This window comes from Prionailurus viverrinus, chromosome B2 (assembly GCF_022837055.1).
Source record: "Prionailurus viverrinus isolate Anna chromosome B2, UM_Priviv_1.0, whole genome shotgun sequence".
Lineage (NCBI taxonomy): Eukaryota > Metazoa > Chordata > Mammalia > Carnivora > Felidae > Prionailurus > Prionailurus viverrinus.
The window spans coordinates 71,556,943-71,564,896 of NC_062565.1; the positions used below are offsets into that span (position 1 = coordinate 71,556,943).

At 35.9% G+C, this 7,954-nt stretch overlaps 1 pseudogene; it reads left to right on the forward strand.

Moving 5' to 3' along the window:
- Positions 1 to 4,910: 4,910 nt before the first annotated feature.
- On the forward strand, positions 4,911 to 5,266 carry LOC125166460 (non-histone chromosomal protein HMG-14-like; annotated as a pseudogene).
- Positions 5,267 to 7,954: the final 2,688 nt, after the last annotated feature.

Here is a 7,954-nt window from a genome sequence, read left to right on the forward strand (position 1 = left end):
CTGATGCTTACTCCAAGTAGACCATGTCAGCATTGAGTTAAAATATAGCATCCCTAGCTGGTGCCACAAAGAACTGCTTGGTAGGGAAAAACCCCTACACATGTGATCAGAATTGTCAGAAGTGAAGTGTTCTGCATAAAACTAAAGGAGACATGTAGGAGGGAAAGACTGTTTTTTTCAATACAAGGTGTCAGGAAATTTAAAAAATATATGTAATTCATAGCATGTAATGCTATGAAGAAACATAAAGCATGGTTAGAGAATGAGGAGATGGAGTGATAGGGCTGCTGTTTTAGATAAAGTTGTAATGTATATTAATGTCAAACTCTTAACATTAGGACCTGACACATAGACTCAAGAGCTGTTGTCCATTATTGTCATTAGGCCATCCTGTTAATTCTAGCAGAAGAATTCTGGGGGACGACACTGAGGGGCCTTGTTTGGGTCTCATGTATGTATCTCCGAACCAATCACTATGACCAGGTTAATAGGTCATCCTGAGTCACATGACTTTTCTTGTGGTCAGGGACGAAGGAGACCCTGACCTGATAAGCCCTCTCTCTACCTGGATTGGAGTCAGGGTGGCACAGTTCTCCAAAGAATAGACAAGGCTATTACTGGGGTGGGGATGGGGGAACACTGTTAATAACTACTTGTTAATCCAAGTTTCTTGGGAGAATACAACTAAAAGATATTCAGTGGAGAAACATTTTGTATCAGGATTAGGTTCTGAATTCAAAATGCCCTCTTAGTTAGAACCCAGCCTACTGGGAAGTCCTAATTCCAGCACCAGAATGAATTACTCTTTTCTTCCCCCTCAGCATTTGCTGTAAGTGTAATCACCGTCTGTCACCATACAATGTTATTACAATGTTATTGACTATGTTCCACATGCTATACTCTTCATCTACGTGACTTATTTATTTTATAACTGCAAGTTTGTACTTCATAGTTCCCTTTATTTATTTTGCCCATCCCTCCATCCACCTCCCCTCTGGCAACCACCAGTTCGCTATATTTAGAAGTCTATTTTTGGTTTGTGTCTTCATTTGTTTTGTCCTTCTTCATATAAGTGAAATCATATATTTGTCTTTCTGTCTGACTTATCTCTCTTAGCATTATACCATCTAGGTCCATCCTTATCAAATTGGTAGGATCATTCTTTCTTATGGCTGAGTAATATTCCATTGTATACATCCATTGCACACAACATCCTCTTTCTCCATTTATCCCATGGACACTTGGGTTTCCATATTTTGGCTATTGCAAATAGTGCTACAATAAACATAGGGGAGCATGCCTTTTTGATTTAGTGTTTTTGGGTTGCTTGGGGAAATAGCCAGTAGTGGAATTATTAGATCATGTGGTATTTCCATATTTAATTTTTTGAGGAATCTCTATATATTTTCCACCGTGGCTGCACTAGTTTGCATTCCCACCAACAGTGCACAAATGTTCACTTTTCTCCACTTCCTCACCAACATTTGAGGTTGTCTTTTTGAATTTTTTTGTCTTTTTGAATCTAGCCATTCTAACTGGTGTCAGGTGACATCTCATTGTGGTTTTGACTTGCATTTTCCTGACGGATAAGTGATGTTGAGCATCTTCTCATGTGTCTGTTGGCCATCAGTATGTAGTCTTTGAACAAAAGATCTATTCAGGTCCACTGTCCATTTTTAGTCAGATGATGATTATGATTAGTGTTGAGTTGTATAATTCTTTATATATTTTGAATATTAACCCCTAATTGTATATACCATTTGCAAATATCTTCTGCCACTCACTAGGTTGCCTTTTGTAATGGTTTCCTTTGCTGTGCAAAAGTTTTGTATTTTAGTGTAGTCCCAATAGTTTATTTTTGCTTTTGTTTCCCTTGTCTAAAGAGATATATCCATCAATATGCTGCTAAGGCTTGTTCAAGAGACTACTGACTATGTTTTAGGAGTTTTATGGTTTCAGGTCTCACATTTAGGTCTTTAATGCATTTTTAATTTACTTTTGTGTATGGTGTAATAAAGTGGTCCAGTTTCATTCTTTTGTATGTAGCTGTCCAGTTTTCCCAGCATTATTTATTGAAGAGACTGTCTTTTCCCCATTGTATATTCTTGACTCCTCTGTTAGAGATTAATTGATCATGTAAACATGGATTTGTTTCTGGACTCTCTATTCTATTCCGTTGATCTATGTGTCTATTTTGTGCCAGTATCATACTGTTTTGATTACTATAGCTTTGTAGTATAGTTTGAAATCTGGGACTGTGATACCTCCAGCTTTGTTCTTTTTCAAGTTTGCTTTGGCTCTTTGGGGTGCTTTGTGGTTCCATATAACCCTTAGGACTATTCTAGTTCTGTGAAAAATGTTGGTATTTTGGTAGGGAATGCATTGAATCTGTAGATTGCTTTGGGTAGTATGGACATTTTAACAGTATTAATATTTCCAATCTGTAAGCACAGAATATCTTTCCATTTGTGTCATTTTCAGTTTCTTTTATTAGGGTCTTATAATTTTCAGAGTATAGGTCTTTCATCTCTTTGGTTAAATTTATTCCTAGGTATTTTATTCTTTTCAGTGTAATTATAAATGGGATTATTTTCTTAATTTATCTCTCTACTCCTTCATTATTGGTGATAGAAAAGCAAATATTGGTGTATATTAATTTTTTACTCTGTAACTTTACTGAACTCATTTATCACTTATAATAGTTTTTTGGTTAAGTCTTTAGGGTTTTCTAAATATAATATGTCATCAGCAAATAGTGACAGTTTTCCTTCTTCCTTACCAATTCAAATGCCTTTTATTTCTTTTTCCTCCCTGATTGCTGTGGGTAGGACTTCAATACTATGTTGACTAAAAGTGATGAGAGTGGACATCTTTGTCTTTTTTTTCTGATCTTAAAGGAAAAGTTTTCTGTTTTTCACCACTGAGGATATTAGGTGTGGGTTTTTCATACGTGACCTTCATTTTGTTGAGTTATGTTCCCTCTAAACCATTTTGTTGAGAATTTGTATCATGAACAGATGTTGTATTTTGTCAAATGCCTTTTCAGCATCTGTTGGGGTGATCTTATGGTTTTTATTCTTCCTCTTGTTAATGTGATTTATTGCCTTGGTTGATTGCAAATATTGAACCACCCTTGTATACTGGAATAAATCCCACTTGATTGTGTTGAATGATTATTTTAATGTATTGTTGAATTTGGTTTGCTAATACTTTATAGAGTGTCTTTGCATCTATATTCCTCAGGGATACTGGCCTGTAGTTTTCTTTTTTGGTAGTGCCTTTTTCTGGTTTTTGTATCAAAGTATTGCTGACCTTGTAGTGAATTTAAAAGTTTTCCTTTTTCCTTGATGTTTTAGAATAGCTTGAGAAGAATAGACATTAACTCCTATTTAAAGGTTTGGTAGAGGGGCGCCTGGGTGGCTGTCAGTTAAGCATCTGACTCTTGATTTAGGTTCAGGTCATGATCTCACAGTTCATGTGTGAGAACTGTGTTGGGCTCTGTAATGTTAGCACAGAGCCTGCTTGGGATTCTCTCTCTCTCTCTCTCTCTCTCTCTCTCTCTCTCTTCCCCCCCACCCTCCCCTGCTCACACACTCTGTCTTTGCCCTGCCCCCTCCCCTGCTCACATGCTCTCTCTCTCTCAAGATAAATAAATAAACTTAATAAAAAAGTTTGGTAGAATTCACCTGTGATTCCTTCCGATTCTGGACTTTTGGTTGTTGGGGTTTTTTTTAATTATGAATTCAGTGTCACTACTAGTAATTGGTCTGTTCAAATTTTCCATTTCTTATTCAGTTTTGGAAGGTTGTATGTTTCTAGGAATTTATTAATTTCTCCTAGCTTTCCAATTAGTTGGCATATAATTTTTCATAATATTCTCCTATAATTCTTTATATTTCTGTGGTATTAGTTGTTATTTCTCCTCCTTCGTTTCTGATTTTGAGTTCTCTTTTTCTTGATGGGTCTGGCTAAAGATTTATCAATTTTGTTTATCTTTTCAAAGAACCAGCCTTTAATTTTATTGATCTTTTACATTGTTTTTTTTAGTCTCTATTTTATTTATTTCTTCACTCATCTTATTTCCTTCTACTGGCTTTGGGCTTTGTCCCTCTTTTTTCTAGCTCCTTTAGGTGTAAGCTTAGGTTGTTTGAGATATTTCTTGAGGAAGATCTGCATTGCTATAAACTTCCCTTCTTAGAAGGGATGCTTTGGTTGCATCCCAAAGATTTTGGACCATTATGTTTTCATTTTCATTTATTTCCATGTATTTTTAAAATTTTTCTCTTGATTTCTTTGTTGACTCATTGGTTGTTTAGTAGTGTTTGTTTGGCCTTCGTGTGTGTGCATTTTTTCATGTTTTTTTTTCTTGTAATTGATTTCTAGGTTTATACTGTTGTCAGAAAAGATGCTTGATAAGATTTTAGTTTTCTTGAATTTATTGAGACTTGTTTTGTGGCCTAACATGTGATTTATCCTGAAAAATGCTCCATGTGTACTTGAAAAAAAAATGTGTATACTGATATTTTGGGATGGAATATTCTGTATATATCTGTTATGCCCATCTGGTCTAATATGTGGTTCAAATAACGGTTTCCTTATTGATTTTCTGTCTGGATGATCTATCCATTGATGTAAGTAGTGTGTTAATGTCCCATACTATTATCGTATTACTGTCGCTTTCTCCCTTATGTCTGTTAATATTTGTTTTATGTATTAAAGTGTGCCTATGTTGGGTTCATAGATATTTACAATTGTTATATTCTCTTGTTGGATTGATCCCTTTATCATTGTGTGGTGCCCTTCTTTGCCTCTTGCTACAGTCTTTGTTTTAAAGTCTGTTTTGGAGCTTGGGCAGCAGCAGTAGTGGCAACAGTGAAGCAGCCCAGCTTCATGAAGGCTCTTGTTTCACCATGGCACGTAGGTACCTGGTACAAACGTGCCCCACTTCCATGAAGCCCAAAAGTAAGGTCAGTTCTGCCAAGGAAGTGGTGAAGGAGGAGCCTAAGGGGAGGTCAGCAAGGTTGTTAGTTAAATCTGCTCCTGCAAAAGTGGAAATGAAGCCAGAAAAAGGTAACAGGAAAGGATAACTTCTCAACCAAAAAGTGCAAACAAAAGGGAAAAGGGGAGCAAATAGGCTGGAGGAAAATAGGCTGGAGTGACTAACCAGGAAACAAAAGAAGACTTACCTGCAGAAAATGGAGAAACTAAAAATGAGGAGAGTCCAGCCTCTGGTGAAGCAGGAAAGAAAGAAGCCACGTTTGATTAATATCAAATAACATGTCTTATCAGTGGTCACTGTCTTCCTTCTTGTAAATCCACAGGAATATTTTTATCAACTATTTTGTAAATGCAAGTTTTTTAGTAGCTCTAGAAACATTTTTAAGAAGGAGAGAATCCCACCTCATCCCATTTTTTAAGTGTAAAAGCTTTTATTAAGAGGTGAAATCATTTGCTTGTTGTTTATTTTTAGGTACAACCAGAAAATAGTGGGGTATTGAATATGGGAGGCTTTGACTATCTTGGGTGTCAGATAAACATTCCATAGATGAGGTAGATTTTGTATCATATAATACCAAGCAAATGGTGATTTGGAGTCAGTCATGCATTTAATATGTCTTGAACATTTTAAATTACTTTTATTCCCATGTTATTTTTGGTAGAATTGTTGCCTAAAGAAAACTATTCCTTGATCTTGGCTCTTCACGTCAGAATTTTGTGCACTCTGTAACATCTTGGTAATAGTAGTCAAGTTTTCCTAGTAAATTTGTGAATGTGCTGTGCAAGATTGAAAATTTGAGTATGTACGGTATATGGTATTAAATTGTGAATTAATAGGACTTAACAATGTTACAGCATATCAACATTTGAAGGTATTGGTACTTGATATACTGTTAAGAAAAATTTGTATCCAAATTTTAAACTAGAAGTTCACTGGAATAACTTTTAGAAAAGAATCACAATTACATGATTTTTTAGATTTTTGGTATATAGGTTAAGAATTGTGTACAAATTGAAATATCTATATTGATCCTCAGAACAACCAATAAAAACTCAATTACAAAAGAAAAAAAGTAAAGTCTATTTTGCCCAGTATAAGTAATGCCAGCCTGGATTTAAATTTTTTTTTTCATGTCAATTGGCATGGTATATGTTTTACCATCACTTTCGGTCTGTATGTGTCTTTAGGTCTGAAGTCAGTCTCTAGTAGGCAGCATATAGATGGGTCTTTTTTTATCCACTCATTTCTCTGTTCTTTTCTTCCTTTACTCTTTCCGTGTGAGTGACTTTCTTTACTGCTATTTTTGGCTTTATTTTCATGTATCTATTATAGGTTTTGGTTTGTGGTTACTATAAGGTTCATTTAAAACATTCTAAGTATATAGTAGTCTGTATTAAGTTGATGGCCCTTTAAGAAGAAGGAACATAGAAGAATTATAAAAGCAACCAGAAAACAAACAAAAATACTAATTAGTAAATATCTGTCAATAATTACTCTAAATGTAAATAGACTAACGGGTCCAATCAAAAGACATAGGGTGACTGACTGGCTTTTCTTTCCAGTTAAAGAATTCCCTTTAACATTTCTTGTAGGGCTGGTTTAGTGATAATGAATTCCTTTAACTTTTGTTTGTCTGGGAAACTCTTTTTATCTCATTTTGAATGGAAACCTTACTGGATGACAACCTTGCTGGGTAAAATATTACTGGTTTAGGTCTTTCCCATTCATCACTTTGGTTGTATCATGTCACTCCCTTCGGACCTGCAAAGTTTGTGATGAAAAATCAGCTGATATCTATATGTTTCCCTCATATGTAACTGTGTTATTTTCCCTTGCTGTTTTTAAAATTCTCTATCATTACTTTTTGCCATTTTAATTATTGTGTGTCTTGATGTGGACCTCTTAGGTTCATCTTGTTAGGAGTTCTTTGTGCTTCCTGGATCTGGATGTCTATGTCTTTCTCCAGATTAGGGAAGTTTTCAGCTATGATGTCTTCAAAGTTTTCTGCCTTCTTCTTTTCTACTAGAATCCCCTATAATATGAGTGTTATTATGCTTGGTGATGTCAGAGTTCCCTTAGCTTAGTCTCACCTTTTTAAATTTTTTTTTTTTTTTTTACTATTCAACTTTGTTACTTTCTGTCTTCTAGTTACTGATTCTTCCGCAATTTTGAAAAGAACAGCTTTAAATCCAAATGACAGCCCTGCCTTAGTTTAAAGCTAAAGTTCTCTTTTCTGCTTATTATGGATCTTTGATAAGAAATACAATTGCTGAGAAGTCTGTTTTGCTTGCTGTTTGCTACGAGCATTGTGAGGCCTTTCCTGAATGTAACCCGCTGTGTAGTAGAATGGGTTGTAAACCTTCCTAAATGTAGTCTGATATGTGATGGAATGAGTGATTGTACATAAACTAACCGGCATTTCTCGCTTCTGTAAACCTGCTTGCTTAGCACATTCCTCACCTACCCTACCCCCTTTCCCCTTCCCCCTTTCTCCTCCCGCCACAAGTAACGGACAAAGCCTTCCCGCCAAAGGACAGACAAAGGACGCCCAATCAGAGAACAACAAATGTCCTTACTTTAAAATCAACTAATCAGGCCCCTCATAATTTGAAACCTCCCCTGTGCTATTTGTCTCTGTCTATAAAAGCGCTGTACCAACCCTGATCGTGGCCTCTTGTGTCACCGGCGACGAGTGCGCGGGGGACCAGGTTCGAACCTGCAATAAACGACCCTTGCCGCTTGGCTTTGACTTACGACTCTGGTGGACTTTTGTGGGAGGTTTCGGAACTTCGGGCATTACATTTTATCTACTGCTGATTTCCTCTAGAGTAGTTTGTACTTCAGTTATTGAATTCTCCACTCTGGTTTTTATGTTTCCTATCTTTTTGTTGAAGTTTTCATCGAGTTTATCCACTCTTTTCTCAAGTTCAGTGAATATCTTTATGACCATTACTT